The sequence below is a fragment of the Staurois parvus genome, unplaced genomic scaffold (assembly GCF_062004578.1).
Source record: "Staurois parvus isolate SC_StPar_1 unplaced genomic scaffold, SC_StPar_1.0 ptg000501l, whole genome shotgun sequence".
NCBI lineage: Eukaryota > Metazoa > Chordata > Amphibia > Anura > Ranidae > Staurois > Staurois parvus.
This window is the reverse complement of record NW_028318297.1, coordinates 862,500-881,291: the sequence shown is the minus strand read 5'-3', so window position 1 is coordinate 881,291 and position 18,792 is coordinate 862,500. Positions and strand designations below refer to the sequence as shown.

Below are 18,792 nucleotides of genomic sequence, written 5' to 3'. Positions count from 1 at the left end.
TTCGCGATCACCCGTGGTGGAGAGATCGGGTGGGCATCCGGAGGTTGCCCGTAGGGGGGGGGGCAATGTTGGGGATCGCCGCGGCGCTGGGCTCGGCGCAGGTGCAGTGCACCGCCCTGTGCAGGGACGCGGGCGCTGGGACCTGGCCGACCGCGTCAATCGAGTTCGCGCATGCGCAGTAGAGACCGCGGGCACGCGCCTGGCACCAATGACAGCGCAGGGCGGGATATTTAAATGGCCCTGAGCTGTCATTCAGTGCCTTCTGGTCTCCTTGTATCCTGTGAACCTGTTTCTAGTAAGTTGCTGACCCGGATTGTGCCCTGACCTTGCTGCTTTCTCCTGTTTTGACCCTTGCTTGCCTGACCTCTCTCCTGAATGCCCCCTATTGGATCTGACCTGCTGTTGCTGACCTGGCGTGTGACCCGACTATTCTTTGCCCGCTGCTCTGTATCGCACCGTCCCCATAGTTACCGACCCGGCCAGCCTGACCTTGCACTTGCTCAGCCATCCATCCATCCCTCTTAACGGGGTCTCCAGACCTCCTCATACCTGGCTCTCTCCCGTCGGAGCCCCTGGCGAATACCCCTACCACTGACGGGTGTCCTCAGTAGTCACGACCTGGTCCCGGGGTACTCCAAGTCCATCCCCACCATCAGGGGCTCTGGTGAACAAGTACTCTGGGGCTTAGACTCCGTACGCTGGGGACGACCGATCAGTGGAGTGCTAGTGGTAATGTAGAAAAAGATTCTTAATTAGTACCATAAGAAAATGTTACTATAATGATTTAACATTGTGATGTTTCTCCTTCAATATTCAGATGTTCATATCTGAAGTATTATGCAGTTTTACTGGTTCTACCAATTATAGCAGAATACCATAATAATGTGGTTAACCAGTTAATATCTAGCATAGCTAGAAAATGTAAATAGCTAATTGATGAAAATACATATTAAAACTATCTGTTTTTCTTTAATAGAATCCATATCAAATCCATATTGATCTTATATTGATCAAGATTAAAGGTCCAAACAAACCAGATCATCATTTGGTAAAGATGCGGATGACTACCAAAGACACAGTGATCCTTGGTATCCAGTTCAAGTAAGAAACTATCATTGAACCAGGTCCATCATTAGGAATCATGTTACAAGATTTTCCAGGATTCTTACTAACAGAAAGAAAGATATTATCTCAGAAGATCTTTGTGAGTTTGGATCCAAAGATATCCATTGAGAGAAACTACATCATATCCCACCTACAACTTGAGGAAATGTAGGAATGGTATACGGCCCACATAAACCAAGCTCAAGCAACAGTGCGGGATATTTTGGAACACGTCAGGAAACCATACACTACTCAACCAATGTCTACAAATGAGGGACCAAAGTGATTAATTAGTTACTTGATTGCAAGCTTTGTATTTATGACATTGGGTATGATGGTGGCAACAACTACTTTGCAGTTAATTCCATTTCTATTAAGACACCACCATGCCATTATTTCTTTGGATGAAAAGAGGAAAACATCCCTCAATCCAGGATGAAGAAAAGCCTCACTCTCTTGAGTAAATGATGTATATTCTGACCTTTTTCCAAGATATGTCTTAGGTTGTTCACCTGAATACCATGGAGAAAAAAGGGGGGATATTTCGGAACTGTTCTAGGCTCACCAAATAAAACAGGAAGGCCTGAACTGATCATCTCTACATGGGCATGCTGGAAGCCATTTTGTTCTGTATATTCTATTTTCATGGTTTCTGAACACGGATTCTAAGAGCATTCCAAAGTTGTTACAGCTCATGTTCCCAGGTTTGGTGCTCCTGACACCCACTGAAGATAATGCTCTGAGTGTTGCGGCCACCCTACCCTACCTTGTCCCTCCATCCTGCTGTGTGTCCCTCCTCAGTGTGGAGCTGGTGGTGGAGGCGGCATGTCCCCGGAGAGAGAGGAGAACTCAAGTTCCCAGTTGGCTGGATGGGGAGAGCCGGTGCGGTGGAGCGGTGAACACTAGGAGAGTTCACATGACAGTGGTGGGGGACTCTTGTGAGAAGCCATTGCGTAAAAGCAGGAGAGGAGCCAACATTGAACGCTGGAGCAGAGACACACATGGAGGGTGACCCCTTTGCATGTTTGGCCACCCCAGCAACTCCTACAGGCAGAACATTACCGGGAGTGGAGGCTGGAGAGGGGACCAAGCTGTCCTATCGTGAGGAGGGTGGAGGCGGTGGTGAGTTGCTGCAGAAGTGGCGTATCCCTATAGGCTGTGTTGTACTGTACCTAAGGGTGTATGCCTGTGGAATAAAGCTCATACCTCTCTTTTTTTTATGGTGGCTGGGGAGGAAGAAAGCAAAAATCAGGGGTAACCCAGTGGACTTAGAAGAGGAGAAAGGGAAAGGTCTATGTCAACCCAGGTCTCATAAAATTATTGCAATTTTGGAAACATTTCTTTGAGTGGTAAACAAGGAGCCAAAATGTAATATAATGAAGAATAGATCCGTAAAAGAAGGGGGAATAAAAACACCCCAAACAAGCATAAGCACAATTAGAAAGTATATGCCTCTGCAAGAGAAAAGCCCAGAGGGTCACACCCCAGAAAGACAGCAGGGAGTAAAGGGAAGATACAAATTGGGAAATAATAAAGATCAACCCAGATTAATTCATGCTCAATATTCCTGATGACAGACTAGAGAATCTTTAAATATGGAAAGCGAAGTAGAAACAGAAAATATAGAACAAGGAGCAAGTGCGCAAATGCCCACGAAAACGGAAATTGCAGAAATGTTTGCAAAAATTAGAATACTCTATAAAAAATTAAATGGAGGTATTATATAATGACTTTGGACAAGTTCTAACACGAGTAGAGGAAACAGAGGATACAATAGAGAAACATGCTCAAGCAATTATTAAATTGGAAAAGCAGATGGAAGAAATACGAAGAGAGCAAAGGAAGCTATCATACAAGCTGGAAGATCAAGAGAATAGAGACAGAAGGAATAATCTGAGAATCTGGGGCCTACCAGAGTTTTCTAATGGAGAAGATTTGCTGGATGAAATGAGAAAAGTGTTAAATCCTTTGATAGGCAGACCAGTGTCAGTCCAATTGAAAATAGAGAGAGTCCATAGGATAAGATGACTCCAAGGGATGCCACTGGAAAGCCCCAGAGAAGTGGTTTTTCCTTTGCATGATTATGAAGGTAAAGCTATCATCTGGAAGAAGATAAGAGGGATGTCTGCAATAAAACATGGAGAAATACATCTACAAATATTTGCAGATCTGGCGCCAGAGACTCTGGCCAGGAGAAGATCATTGAAACCATTATTGGAGAAAATGCGTAATAAAAACATCTGATATAACTTGGGGTTTCCAGCATGTCTGATTGGCTGGGGCTGGAAAGATGGACACTCTGTGTATTGAGATTCCCAGAAGATTTATGGGACTTCTGTGAAAGACTTGACTTACAGATAGTGGACATACTGGGATGGTCTGTAGGGGCTAAGCACTGTACAGAATTAGAAAAAGAATGAAATAAAAAGTGGGCATAGGGGATGGAGTGAGAGGTGGGGTGGGGTAGGGCGGGGGATAAAAGAAGAGTTATGCGGAATGCAAGCAGAGAGTTTATATAAATAGATGGCGGAGTACCAGGAAATGTAATAAGTACCGATTCCGGAACCCAAAGATTAGAGATCGGGGTTCGGTTAGGTGTACGCGCTCCCACCCTGGAATAGGAGTCGACAGTGAGAACAGAACCACATCTGACTCCAGGGCTAGAAATATGCCAAGGGGTTTTAAGCGTAGGAGGGATGAAGGGAGGGGAGGTGAGAGATGGGCGGTATAGGTAGGGGGAGGGGGTCAGGGAGATATCAGGGGGGAGATAGATCCCCTAGAAGAAATCTCTTCACAAACTAGTTACTTGGTAAATCTCCCAGATATGGTTAGCATGGAAAAAAAAAGATGAGGAGGGATGAATGCAGTTAATTTTATGACCTACAATGTGAACAGACTAAATACCCTGGGAAAAAGACAAATGATTCTTAGGGAAATTCATGGACGTTATATTGGAATCATATTTTTGAAAGAAATGCATATAATTCACAAAACAAATATTAAGCTGTACTTAAAATACTATCTGACCTGGTATTACACCGATACACCAATAAAGCATGCTAAGGGGGTAGCAATCGGGATAGCAAAGAATGTGAGATTTAATATCAAAGATAGGTTGACTGACCCAGAGTGTAGATATTTGTTTGTGAGAGGGAATTTAAATGGAATGTACACTGGCAAATATCTACTCTCCCATTAAAAACCCAACTGTATTTTTGGAAGATATGTTAAGAAAGCTAATGAACATTAAAAAAGGGTAAGTTGATTGTGGCAGGAGATTTTAATTTTTGTATGGACCCTCAGTTGGATACATCGTCTAAAGGAAAGAGGGAAGGAGATAAACAATTAAAGTCCATTAGAAAAATGTTACATCAATGTCAGCCGAGGGACGCCTGGAGGATTAAACATCTGGGGGAAAGAGGTTATACATTTTATTCATCGGTACATAAGACGAATTCAAGATTAGATTATATATAAAATGATATAACATACATTTTTGAAGTCATTAGTTATGGCTGACATTGAAGTGATATCAATATCAGATCACGCTCCTGTCATGGTGAAATTGTGTCAACATGGGGAACGGAATAAGATAAATATGTGGAAGTTAAACAAGACGCTCTTACAGGTTCAAGAGACTGAATTGAGGTTAAAAAAATAAATTGAGCAATACTTTCAGTCAATTGAGACAGAGGAGGTCTTGGTAACAACAATATGGAAAGCAGACAACGCTTATATAAGAGGTATTCTGATCTCCATAGGGGCTGAAAATAAAAAAATGAGGGAGGAGAGTATAAGGTAGATAAGATAGAAGAACTATATGAATTAGAATAGCTACATAAAAAGAAGTCAGACACAGATTTATACCAGAATTAAAGGATTTTATGGAGCAAGAAACAAAAGAAGGTGGCAAAAGAAAGATACCAATGGGGGAATAGACCAGGGAATATGTAAAGAGAAGACGAAGGAAACAGAAATCAGCAAACTTCGTGGAGAGATTAAGAGATGAAACAGGTGAAATGGTTGAATACAAAAAGAACAAGCAGGGTGCTAGATCAGCGTGGGTTAAAAACTTAGAGACTTTATTACAATAGCACTTACATATAAATCCCCCACGAATAACATCTGAAAAACATGCAGTGTGCAGGAACAGTGGAGCCAAGGGTCACTAAGATAGTGGAGCCAAGAATTACTGCATGACATGGGGAGAGACCCACTGCAATTGACTCCATGGCATCTCTCTGTTCATTCCTGCTGGGTGATCGGGAGATGTGACAGGTGCACATGGGCGTGCCGCAACGTGTTTCATAAGCTCTGCCTCCTTTGTCAAGCAGCTCCAATTTGACCTTTTCATTAATAAACCCTATTTTGAAAAGTCTTATAACTATCTCTAAGCCTTTTAATGCAAAGTAAGAATCCCTGTCTCTTGAAGAGTACTACTGTATATTGTAATCCTCTGAATTTACTTGTGACAGTGTGTGTTGCAGATATTTAGTGTTCACATTTGTTCTCCCTAACATTGTAAAGGGTTGATAGGCCCAAAGCTATCTGGTGGCAGTTTGGAGTTTGAAGGGTTAATTGCGTAATTAATTAACCCAGTGGCAATCAATCTCAGGTTGCTTGCACAAATAATGTGGTACCGGGAGCTGGAAAATCTTTGTGCAGGGTGCAGCTGAGAGTGGCATTGTTATGTAAGTGACATTGTGGTGTGAGATCGGCTGGTCCTTCGTCATGAGTTGGTAAGAAGGGCAGGGGTCGGGCACTGCGTTGCGTCACAGTATTATTAGAATTACATGAAGTGAATACTTGCTTACTTAAGTAATTCAGGTTTTATATTACTATATTCTAGTTTTATATATATATATATATATATATATACATAAAATCTATAGTAATTGGTTTTAACAATTAATACATATTGGTGTTTTGTGGATATTATGTTTTTAACAATATAAAGAATTAGTTTGAGTTAATTATATTACAATGTTGGCATGTTACAGAAGACGTGAGATAATAAGAAGTCTCAGTAAAATTACCTCAACTTTTTGTAAGATAAGGTAGGTAGATTTTTTTTTCTTCAGAATCACTTAAGTTATTTTCAGTGACTTTAGTCCCAGCATGTCTGACCAACTCTGTCAAAAGAAATCTTATCTCAATATTTAGAGTTTTTCTTACTAGCTGGGGTTAAAGGTCAACTTTTGACATGACACAGAAGAAATTTCACAGAAACCCAATATCATTCCTAATCCTATACTGCCCCGTTCAGGTAATTGAAATCAATTAGTAGAAAAAATTACACCTAGTCTGATGTCATTTTTAGGTGAAGGTAAGCTTTGCCCGCCTAAGTTTTTTTTGGGAGGAGCCTATGTGTTGACGTCATGCCGTCAAGTCCATACGATGGTCCGGCAGCCATCTTTGTAAGTGGATTTGTTTTATGCTCCACGTGGATGCTATTTTATGCTTTAATAAAACTTACTACACCATAAGCGGTTCTCTCTGGGCTCCTTTTGTAAACTTTTCCCTTCAAGGTTTGGCCATTTTATATTCAGAGATCGAGCCACACTGTGGGAGAATTATCAGTTTTACTTTGGAGAACTCTATACAGAGTTAAGCAGTACATGTCATATATCCATTCTGGCTGTGGATAAGCTTTACCTTCTGCATGTTTTCCTATTTTGAATGCGCATTTATTCTATGCTTCATGTGAGCGCATTAGGAGGAAGAATTGTTACGGATTCACCCACCACTTGATGTCACGTCATTTATTCTGGACACTATGCATAGATATTGTTTGTTTGTGCTTTATTGATATATTTTATATGCACTGATTTTTTGGTCACGCATGTCACCCATTTTTATGTTATATATAATTTTTCACGTCCCTTATGATATTCACCATAGCGCTGTACATTTTTTCTATTACATGTTTATGTGGATGAAGTGGGTTGTCCTTTTGTGCTAGCAGCTGGCATAATTTCTCCCTTTGCGCTCACTGTATTCCTTTTTACATATTACTTAAGTAATTCAGGTTTTATATTACTATATTCTAGTTATATATTATTATTATTATACAGGATTTATATAGTGCCAACAGTTTGCTCAGCGCTGTACAATATAAAAGGAGACAATACAGCAACAATACAGTTCAATACAAGAGGGATATACTGTATATATATATATATATATATATATATATATTAATTAGTTTTAACAATTAATACATATTAATACATATTGGTGTATTGTGGATAATAAGTTTTTAACATTATAAAGAATTACCAAAAAGGGGGAAAAAGATCAGTGCATCTTATGGAGCGAATATGGAGCTGCCGGTCCGGTATTCTCGCCGCTGCCGTGTCAGAATACCGGGCCGGCTGCTCGACTCTTCTCTGCAGCAAAACCTTACCTGTTCCTCGGTCCAGCTCAGTACAGTCTTCCGGTGACACGTGACAGTTCCCAGAAGACGCCGGACCATTCACAAAGCGCAGCGCTTCTCGCACATGCGCAGTGGGCACCTGGCTGTCACAGCCGGGTGCCCACACTAAAGGGAGGATAACTCCGCGGAAGTGGGAGCGGGTACCTGTCAAATTCAGGTACCCGCTCCCCCTACCTCCCCAAAGGTCCGCAGTCTCTGGTAATCTCCTTTACTGTCTGCAGTCTCTGGTCATCCCCTGCACTGTCTGCAGTCTCTGGTCTTCTGTACTATGTCCGCAGTCTCTGGTCATTCCCTGTACTGTGTCCGCAGTCTCTGGTCATTCCCTGTACTGTGTCCGCAGTCTCTGGTCATTCCCTGTACTGTGTCCGCAGTCTCTGGTCATCTCCTGTACTGTGTCCGCAGTCTCTGGTCATTCCCTGTACTGTGTCCGCAGTCTCTGGTCATTCCCTGTACTGTGTCCGCAGTCTCTGGTCATCTCCTGTACTGTGTCCGCAGTCTCTGGTCATCTCCTGTACTGTGTCCGCAGTCTCTGGTCATCTCCTGTACTGTGTCCGCAGTCTCTGGTCATCTCCTGTACTGTGTCTGCAGTCTCTCGGTCATCCCCTGTACTGTCTGTCGTCTCTGGTCATCCCCTGTACTGTCTGCAATCTCTGGTCATCCCCTGTACTGTCTACAGTCCCTTGGTCATCCACTGTACTGTCTGCAGTCTCTTGGTCATCCCTTGTACTGTCTGCAGTCTCTTGGTCATCCCCTGCACTGTCTGCAGTCTCTTGGTCATCCCCTGTACTGTCTGCAGTCTCTGGTCATCCCCTGTACTGTCTTCAGTCTCTTGGTCATCCCCTGTACTGTCTTCAGTCTCTTGGTCATCCCCTGTACTGTCTGCAGTCTCTTTGTCACCCCCTGTGCTGTCTGTAGTCTCTTGGTCATCCCCTGTACTGCCCCCTTCAGGTAACTGAAATCAATTAGTAGAGAAAATGACACCTAGGCTGATGTCATTTTTAAGTGAAGATATGCTTTGCCTGCCTAGGTTTTTTTTTGGGGGGGGGGGGATAAATGTAGGAGTCGGAGAGAGATGAGGACACATCACCAAAAAGACAGGACAAGACAAGACAGGAGACAAGGAACAACAGACGGACACAGACACACACTGAAGTGAGCTGCCTGAAAGCAGACATAATTGACACCATAGAATTCATATTGATAACTATAACTTTCATTTTCTTCAGCTACCTTGTACTAGCCTTACAGCTCCAGCTAAATTGTTTAGTCTGATAACAGGTGTGGTTAGCACAGGAGTTGATGTAAAGTAATTTTAACTGCAGTATAAATTATTTAAATTTCAATCCTCTGGGGGAAATTCTATTTTAAATATCCCAGAAACTAATTTTAGCTTCCAGTCAATGGTTTAGCTGGAGATATTATATATATATATATATATATATATATATATATATATATATATGTGTATATATTGTGAGGGATTAGTCCAGTAGCTGGTTGTGCTTGACCCCTGGATGAGTCAGAGCATGGTGAAAGAGGCTCAGCACGACAGCAGGATTTTGGTGAATAAAGTTGTGCTTTATTTACAAGTCTGGTGAATACACTGTGCATAAATTCAAAAACAGCAAAACAAATACAAACAGAAAATAAAGCCTTGCCACACTGGGCATCTAACTGCACACACAGGTTCCTATCTGCTTGTCTGGATACAGCATATCGCTGCTCAGACACACGGGGTTCACACAGTCCAAGATCACATAGATTTACTCTCACCGCAGTATTGTTTGGTTGGTTGCTCCCCAGTCTGTCCTGCACAGCAACTGGTTCCAGGTTGGAGCATCCTCTGGATGTTTTATAGAGCCCAGAGCCATTAACCTACTACACCTGAGTTAATTACATAATAAGTGAGTCAAACAGGCTCACTACACAGCACCAAGGGAGAAACAGTCAGTGTAAAGCATGAACCTGGGACAAATATACCTCCCATCCTGGACACATCCCTTAGTTCTTCCTGTCCCATACCCCCCCCCCCGTTTCAACCTTGGGGTTGGAACACAAGTTGCTAAGCGTGCACTCGGGACAGGGTATCTGCATTCCCCATTCTAGCACCGGGGTGGTGTTTTATGACAAAACTAAATTCTTGAAGAGACAGGAACCACCTATTCACTCTCCTATTGGTCTCTTTGTTGTGTGCCATCCACTTTAAGGGAGCATGATCTGTTAGCAGTTCAAACTGTCTTCCCAAGAGATAGTACCGGAGAGAATCTAAAGCCGACTTTATTGCTAAGCATTCTTTCTCAATGGTGGAGTAATTTTCTTCATGTCAAGGTCCTACCTTTCCTCAGGGCTTTTGCTGCTCCATGTGCTAGCATCCATCTTAGGTGTCTGCAAAGCATTGTGGGATCCTTTATGCTTTCAGCCCTCTGCAGCTCCTCCCCCAGGAGGTGGCGGCTTATCACATATAAGTCTGCTGTTTGTAGCTGTCCATTGCATTCGTGTCCTGTCTGTTGCACAGCAGCAAGCTCCTGTTTAGTTTCTCATTGCTCTCCTGGATACCGACTCGGCTTTGGCAAGACCTCGGCTCTGGCGATCATCCTTCCTGGCTTCTGACCCCGGCTCTGGCGACCATCCTTCCTGGCTACTGTCCTACCAAGTCATCCGCTGTTGCTGTTGGACTTGCATAGACTCTGTCTTGTTTTTGTATAATAAACCTACCTTTAATTGCACCTCCTTGTGTGTCTGGCTCCTCGCTCCCTGGCACTTCATGGGGCTTTAATTTCCGACTGAGGTAAATGATGGGGTGTTCTTTCCCTTTGAAGAATTGAAACAACACAGCTCCTAACCCAACATCTGAGGCATCGGTCTGGACCACAAAATCCCTTGAAAAATCAGGGGAATACAACACTGGCTGTCTACATAAGGCCTGTTTTAATCCCTCAAAAGCTGCTTCTGCTTCAGGGGTCCACTTGACCATGACAAACTCCTTCCCTTTTGTCAAATTGGTCAGGGGAGCAGCCTGTGAGGCAAAATGAGGAATAAACTGCAGGTAATAACCAGCAATTCCCAAAAAAGCTCGTACCTGCTTCTTGTTGGTGGGGCGTGGCCAGCTTAGTATAGCGTATAGCGTCAACTTTGTTGACCTGGGGCTTTATCAGACCTCTATCAATGGTATATCCCAGATACTTGGCTTCCTCTAACCCAATGGTACATTTCCTTGGGTTGGCTGTAAACCCAGCTTTCCAGATAGCATCTAATACTGCCTGGACTTTCGTTAAATGTGAGCCCCAATCTTCACTATGGATGACCACATCATCCAAGTATGCCGCCGCATAGGCTCGATGGGGCCGGAGGGTCTTATCCATCACCCGTTGAAATGTGGCCGAAGCTTTCTGCAACCCAAACGGCATCCTACAATACTGAAAAGAACCTTCTGGAGTCACAAATTTTTCCTTGGCTGATTCCGAAAGAGGAATCTGCCAATACCCTTTGGTCAGGTCCAGTGTTGTCATATCCCTAGACCATCAATCAGTTCCTCTATGTGGGGCATGGGATAGGTGTCAAATTTAGTGATTTTATTCAGTGGGTGAAAATCATTACAAAACCGCCAACTTCCATCTGCTTTGGGCACTAACACAGTAGAACTGGACCATTCACTATTCGACTCCTCTAAAACCCCCAGTTCAAGCATATTTTTTGTTTTTTGGTGAATTGCCTCTCGCCGAGCTTCTGGAATACAATAGGGTTTTAACTTGACTCTTTCCCCTGGGGGGGTAATAATGTCATGCTCAATCCTGGACACCCACCCAGGGTATTGTGAGAATTTCTCTTTATTGCGAAGCACAAATTCTCTAGCTTCTTGTTGCTCTGTTTTTGATAGAGTCTCTGCTACCCCGACCTCTGGGTCTTCCAAGGTAGGTGGAGCAGGAATCGGGGCAGTCTCAGTGACCAAGGATTCCCTATCCTTCCATGGTTTTAGCAAATTTACGTGGTACAGCTGCTCAGGTTTTTGTCTTCCTGGTTGGCTAATTTTACAATTCACGTCACCCAGTTTTTCCAATAGGCCCTGCCATTTGGCCAGGAATTTACTTTCAACCGTGGGGACCAACACCAAGACCCTATCACCAGGTGAAAAAGAACAGATCCGAGCCCCACGATTGTAAATTCTTTGTTGAGCCAACTGGGCTTGAGTCATATGTTCCTTCACAATAGGCATTACTTGTGTAATTCTGTCTTGCATTTGGGCCACATGTTCAATTACGCTTCTATGAGGGGAACTCTCACTCACTCATGTTTCCCTTGCAATGTCCAACAGCCCCCGTGGGTGTCTCCCATACAGCAGCTCAAAGGGAGAGAACCCTGTGGACAATTGGGGAACCTCTCTGATCGCAAACATTAAGTAAGGTAGTAGACAATCCCAATTTTTTCCATCTTTATCGACTACCTTCTTCAACATTTGTTTTAACGTTTTGTTAAACCTTTTTATCAACCCAATTATCTGAGGGTGATACACTGAAGTACAGAGTTGGGCCACCTTCATAAGTTTGCAAAGTTCTTTAGTTACCTTGGACATAAACGGGGTGCCCTGATCAGTTAGTACTTCTTTGGGAAGGCCTACACGGCTGAAAATTTGAAATAGCTCTTTGGCAATTGTTTTGGCAGAAGTGTTTTGGAGAGGAATTGCCTCTGGGTAACGGGTGGCATAGTCCAATATCACCAAGATGTGTTGGTGCCCTCTAGCGGACTTTAGCAAGGGGCCAACCAGATCCATGGCGATCCTCTCAAAAAGGGACCTCAATGATGGGCAGGGGAACCAAAGGACTGCGAAAATGTGGCATTGGGGAAGAAATCTGACACACTGGCCAGGAAGAACAGTACATTTTTACTTCCTTAGTGATTCCAGGCCAATAGAACCTCTGTAAGATTCTTTCTCTGTTTTTTTCAGCTCCTAAATGTCCCCCAATAATGTGCCCATGGGCCCGTTCTAAGACCAATTTGCGGTAAGATTTAGGCACCACCAGTTGTTCTATGGTTTCCTCTGCCCTCTGTGACACCCGGTATAATAGGTCCCTTTCAATGATGAAGTACGGGAGGGCAATCCTCTCGTCAGGAGTCACTAATTCCCCGTCTATTTTTACAACATTCTCTCGGGCCTTTAGTAATGTAGGGTCCTTCAATTGTTCAGTGGCAAAACTTTCTCTGTGTAAGTCATCAAACACCAGAGGTTGCTGTTCCACTTCCGAGGTTGTAGGCTCCTCCCTAGGCCCTGTTTCCCCTGCTAATACTGACAAGGGAAACTCAGGTGAATCCTCACCCTCAGAGGATTCCATAGGAGAACCTTCAGGCTCTGAAGGATCATTCAATGGAAAATCTGGGCCATTCCAAAGCTCACAGAATTTTGGGAAATCCCTTCCCACAATGGCATCATGTGGTAGTTGGGGAACCAGACCCACTCGATGACCCAGGGAGGTCTCAAAGGACACTGTTGGCACAGGATACTCTCGAGTGTCTCCTTGAACGCAAATGACTGCCAGTTTTCTAGGGTGCAAGGTTTTTCCAGTTACCAGCTCAGTTTTGACCAAGGTAACCAGGCTACCTGAATCCAACCACACAACATTTTTACCATCAATACACATTTTGCATAAAGGTTTCTCATTTCCAATTTCAGCAGTGCATGTAATAGTTGCAAATAGGGACTGCCGTCTCTCTGTAAGAAAGTCACAGTGCGTTGGTTCATCAGTACTTGGGCAATCGGCTGCTATATGTCCCTCTTCCCGGGAGCAGTAACAAATTATTCTTCTGCTAACTTCCTGCGGGTTTGGCCTTCCAGGCAGCTCTCGCCAGACATTACAAAAAGTCCCCAAAGTACCTTTAGTTCCCCCTTTTCTATTCTCTCCACCCCCATCCCTTGGTGAAATCTTACCAATAGCCGGGGATAATCTGGTCTTGGGGTGGAAAGTCCGTGAGTCCTTGAGGGAAGACGTAAGATTTTCAGTTGCTAGGTGCCTCTCCACAAGGTCCACAAGCTTGTCCGCTGTTTCCGGATCTCAATGACTCACCCATTTCTGCCCATAGTTGGAAGAGACCTCAGAAATTTGTCCATAACCACCTGTTCCACCATCTTTGGTCCAGACAGTGTATCTGGCTGTAACCATTTCCTGGTCAAATGAATCAGGTCATACATTTGGGATCGGGGTGGTTTTCCCAGCCGATAACTCCAGTTGTGTACTCGATGAGCCCGGACAGCCAAGGTTACACCCATTTGTGCCAAAATTTCCATTTTCAAACGATCATAGTTCTTGGCTTCCTCAGGCTCGAGGTCAAAATAAGCCTTTTGGGACTCACCGGATAGTAGGGGGCCACGAGTCCAGCCCACTGTTCTTTAGACCAACTTTCTTTTTCAGCTGCACTTTCAAAAGTGGTCAAAAACATCTCAGGGTCATCATCTGTAGTCATCTTTGGCAGCAGGTAACTTACACGGAAAGATGGTATGGTAGTAGAATCACTCCCAGCCTCAGTCTGCTGCCTCTGCTGAAGCTGTTTCATGATGGCCGCAATTTGATCTTGGTGTATCCGTTCCTGCCGTTCCAACAATTCCCAATGGTGCGCCTCCATCTGTTCCAGGGCTTGCTGCTGGGCTGCAAGGCTCTGTTGCAAACTTGCATTTGTTTGCTGCTGATTTGCATTTGCCAAAGCAAGCTGTCTCAGGATCTCTTCCATGCTGGCCTTACTTTACCTGCCTCGCAAACCTCCACCATATGTGAGGGATTAGGCCAGTAGCGAGCTGTGCTTGACCCCCTGGATGAGTCAGATCAAGGTGAAAGAAGCTCAATGCGACAGCAGGATCTTGGTGCATAAAGTTGTGCTTTATTTACAAGTCTGGTGAACACAAGGTGCATAAATTCAAAAACAGTAAAACAAATACAAACAGAAAATAAAGCCTTGCCACACTGGGCATCTAACTGCACACACAGGTTCCTATCTGCCTGTCTGGATACAGCCTATCACTGCTCAGACACGGGGGGTTCACACAGAGCTTCTCCTAGTCCAAGATCACACAGATTTACTCTCCCCGCAGTATTGTTTGGTTGGTTGCTCCCCAGTCTGTCCTGCACAGCAAACTGGTTCCAAGTTGGAGTATCCTCTCTAAGCAGCCTGGGAGTTTTATAGAGCCCAGAGCCCTTAACCTACTACACCTGAGTTAATTACATAATCAGTGAGCCAAACAGGCTCACTACACAGCACAAAGGGAGAAACAGTCAGTGTAAAGCATGAACCTGGGACAAATATACCTCCCATCCTGGACACATCCCTTAGTTCTTCCTGCCTTCCTGTCACAATATATATATATATATATATATATATATATATATACTATACACATACATATACACACACACATACATTACATACACACGCTATTTTGCCAAAAGTATTGGGACACCCCTCCAAAACATTGGATTCAGGTGTTCCACTCACCGCTATGGCCACAGGTGTATAAAATCAAGCACCTAGGCCTAGGCATATAGACTGCTTCTACAAACATTCATGAAAGAATGTGTCACTCTCAAGAGTTCAGTTTATTCAAGCATGGTACCTTGATAGGGTGTCACCTGAGCAATAAGTCCATCCTTTTTTCCTTGCTACTAAATATTCCACAGTCAACTGTTAGTGTTATTATAACAAAGTAGAAGCAACTGGGAATTACAGCAATTCAGCCACAAAGTGGTAGGCCACATAAAATGATAGATCTGGGTCAGCGCGTGCTGAAGCAACAGTGCACAAAAGTCGCCAGTTGTCTGCAGAGTCAATAGCTAAAGACCTCCAAAGTTCATCTGGCCTTCAGATTAGCACAACAACAGTGCGTAGAGAGCTTCATGGAATGGATTTCCATGGCTGAGCAGCTGCATCCAAGCCTTACATCACCAATTACAATACAAAGCGTGGGATGCAGTGTTGTAGACTCTAGAGCAGTGAAGACGTGTTCCCTGCTGCTGTGAAGAATGCAAGTGTACAATCCAAATGCACGCGTTCCTGTGTTAAAAATTGCTGTGTGTATAAGTGGGTGCTGCAGCAACCGTCGGCTGGAACCAAACAGAATTAGCAAGGGAGAATGTCACCAGCACACCGAGGATCACCAATATGGGTCCAAAAGTTTTAGTGAATGATCACATAGTTACAGCAAGGCAATGTTTCGGAGTCTCGCATGCCTGATGAAGGGGTCCTGTGAGACTAAGAAACATTGCCTTGCTGTAACTATGTGATCATTCATTAAAACTTTTGGACTCATATTGGTGATCCTCCCTGTGCTGTGACATTCTCCTTCTCTGGCGTGAAGAATCACACTTCTCTGTCTGGAAATCCGATGGATGTCTGGGTTTGGCAGTTGCCAGGAGAACTTTACTTTCCTGACTGCTTAGTGCCAAGTGTAAAGTTTAGTGGAGGGAGGATTATGGTGAGGGATTGTTTTTTCAGGGGTTGGGCTTGGCCCCTTAGTTCCAGTGAAGGGAAAAAAGCAGACAAGGGTGCACTCTCATCGTGCATTACCGTGGTACACCACGTATTTATTAAGAAAACAAATAGATATATACTCACAAACCCAGAAGTGAATAAAAACAGAACAGGTAGTCCACGACAACAGACCAATGCAATACTGCACCCTGCATAGGGATAGCTGACGCGTTTCGGGAGATGAACACCCTTTGTTTAGCTCTGTTTTGCCTGAGGTGTCTGCTTGGATCTAAGTAGATAGATATGCACTGAATTTCAGCTTGAGTCAAGTCGCTATTGCAGTTATGAAGCATCAAAGCCCTTGGGGCTCTCGCTAGGACACTCTACACAAAGAGACATTAGTGTTTTGCAGTTGATAACTTTAATTCCAATGTTGAAAGTACCAACATGAAATGAAAGAACTAGCAGCTGGATCACTGTTAGAAACTCGGTGGTATCTGCCAAATAGATGGTGATTTAAAGTTGGTAGTTGCAAGGTCCATGAACTGGTGAATATCAGTACAGTCATGCATGATCTTCGCATTAGTAGATTCCTGGACATCTATTGAACATTTTTAGTTAGCAGGGCTGATTAGAAGCCTGGGTGTAATAGTTAGCAGGGTTAAATTCAGGTCAGGGCTGAGAGGCTCTACAGGTCAGTTCCCTGATACTTGTCCCTGCTCTAAAATCTTGGAGAAGATTCTAGAAGCAGTGGACAAGGGTGAGGAGGGGCTGGCCTGCACACTTAGGGGACCCTGGCCAATCCCCAAGCAGAAGGCTTGGCATGGGGCCAGGTCAGCCTTTAAATGTTATAGAGCCTGCTCAGCAGCAGAAACGTTCAGGTGGAAGATGGAGTGAGAAGGCTGAGGTGCAGGTGCCTGGGAGGGGGCCCAGCTGGGAAGGGGTCCACCTCCAGGCAGTGGTGCTGGAGATGAAGAAAGCTCAGACCTCATCGGCCCCCAGAGCGAGGACCACCTATGCAACAGGTAAGGAGCTAGCCCAGCGGAAGGCCTGAAAGCAGCTACTAACCTACCAGCTCATAGGAACAGGACTGTGTCATCTTACACTCCCTGGGCTAGTTAAATTGGAAAGCAGCACTCTGGTGAAAAACATGATTAGCTCCTTATTCGGAACTGTTTATCTTAAAAAGGCAGGCACTGGATCCCCTTTGCCCAGGGATTCCTTCAGACAGCTGTATAGAGGAGATTATCTGGGGTCGTACATCAGGAAAGGCTGAAGAGCTCTCCAAGAAGAGACGTGTAAAGACGTGTACATAGTTCCAGGTAGTTGTCCTCAGCTGCGGTTCCCTTGGGCATCTCCTACACCCCTTACCCCATCCAAGTTATTTATCCCTTAATAACATCAAAAAAATCATGCTTAAGGACTGGTTACTGTCTCCTGGATGCAAGTCTATGAGGAATGCGTGTCGCCTGGCTGTGAAGGACTATAGCGAGAACCAATTCTCTAGAAAGTCCTAAGCGGGTAGTGCTACATCAATAACCAGTCTAGGGGTGTTGTATTTATTTTTGGAGAACTTGGATAGGGTTGAAGTAATTGAGTGGGATACTCCTTTCTATAAATCTGAAGCCAAAGTCCTTGCATATAGCAAACTGTGGACCTGGATTTGTAATAGAAGCCGTTAACAGCACACAAAGTTCTTCCTTTACAGCAGCAAAAGTCCATTCACAGAGAACTAGATAGACCAAGCTCTTTAGAAGACCAGCCAATTTTCCCTTTAGACAAACTCACAGCTGATTCTAGCACAAGAGGGGTGGCAGCAGCCTAAAAGTCTCTAAGATCTCTCACAGCAGTCTGTACTCACAAAATGTCCAGGGGAGGTTGGTTGCCTCCTGCCAACATCCATGCGCCACCTTTCTCATGTGATACCCGACTAAATCTTTAGTAGACAACCCTTCAGGCAGCTCTCTGTAGCTTCTGTATCCAGGCAAGCACATGGCAGCATTGCCTTGAAGAGCAGCAGCCCTGCAGGCTGGACTAATCTACTGCAGGAAAAGACTAAGAGCTCAGTCTTCTCAGAGCATTATACAGTTACCCTGAATTCTTTAGGGCCTGCACCCTGGGATTGGAAAGGACTACATAAATAGTCAGTCATACTGCCATCTGCATAGCTCCACACCTATGTTCCAGGGAATTCAACAACTGTCTGGAAAGCAGAGTGACGGGTATCAGAATAGCAGCAGCTGAGATCAGTCAACTGACCTAACTAATCAACTGCACTGGGTACAGTAAGGAGAACTAAATTTACCTGCCAGACAATTGCAGCCACACTGGTTACAGTGAGGCAAGCTAAATTTACATAACAAACACACACACATCTCCACTGAACAAAGTGAGCCAGCACTAAATCTAACTAATCCTAGCACCTATCTAGGAGGGTGCTACATTCACACCCCACCAAAACTAGGCCACATCCTCACTATCTTGAGCATAAGACTCCAAGCAAAAGCTATTTATAAAAATAGGACAGAGTATCCACCAAAGGTTGGAAGGGAAAAGGGGGGTTTAAAATTAACAAAGGCGATGTGGCATTCAACATATTGTCAATTAAAGGTATATACAAATACATTAGCAGTAGCAAAATACTTTTAGCACAAAATATATACACAATTTACAATATATACAGAGTGTCTGGTAGAGCCCTACCAATGTGCGAAATCCTTAGCAAACAGCAAAGTGTACCCCCACCAAAAATAAATGGAGTGGTGTTACAGTAGTATTATGATAAATCATTTCACTGACGTTGC

At 44.1% G+C, this 18,792-nt stretch overlaps 1 protein-coding gene across 1 annotated transcript in view; it reads right to left on the bottom strand.

The window, feature by feature from the left end:
• LOC149452034 (N-acetylglucosamine transporter UNC93A-like) overlaps nt 1-18,792 on the bottom strand; it is a 459,029-nt gene that overhangs the window by 42,369 nt on the left and 397,868 nt on the right. The gene's annotated exons all lie outside the window — the stretch shown is intronic.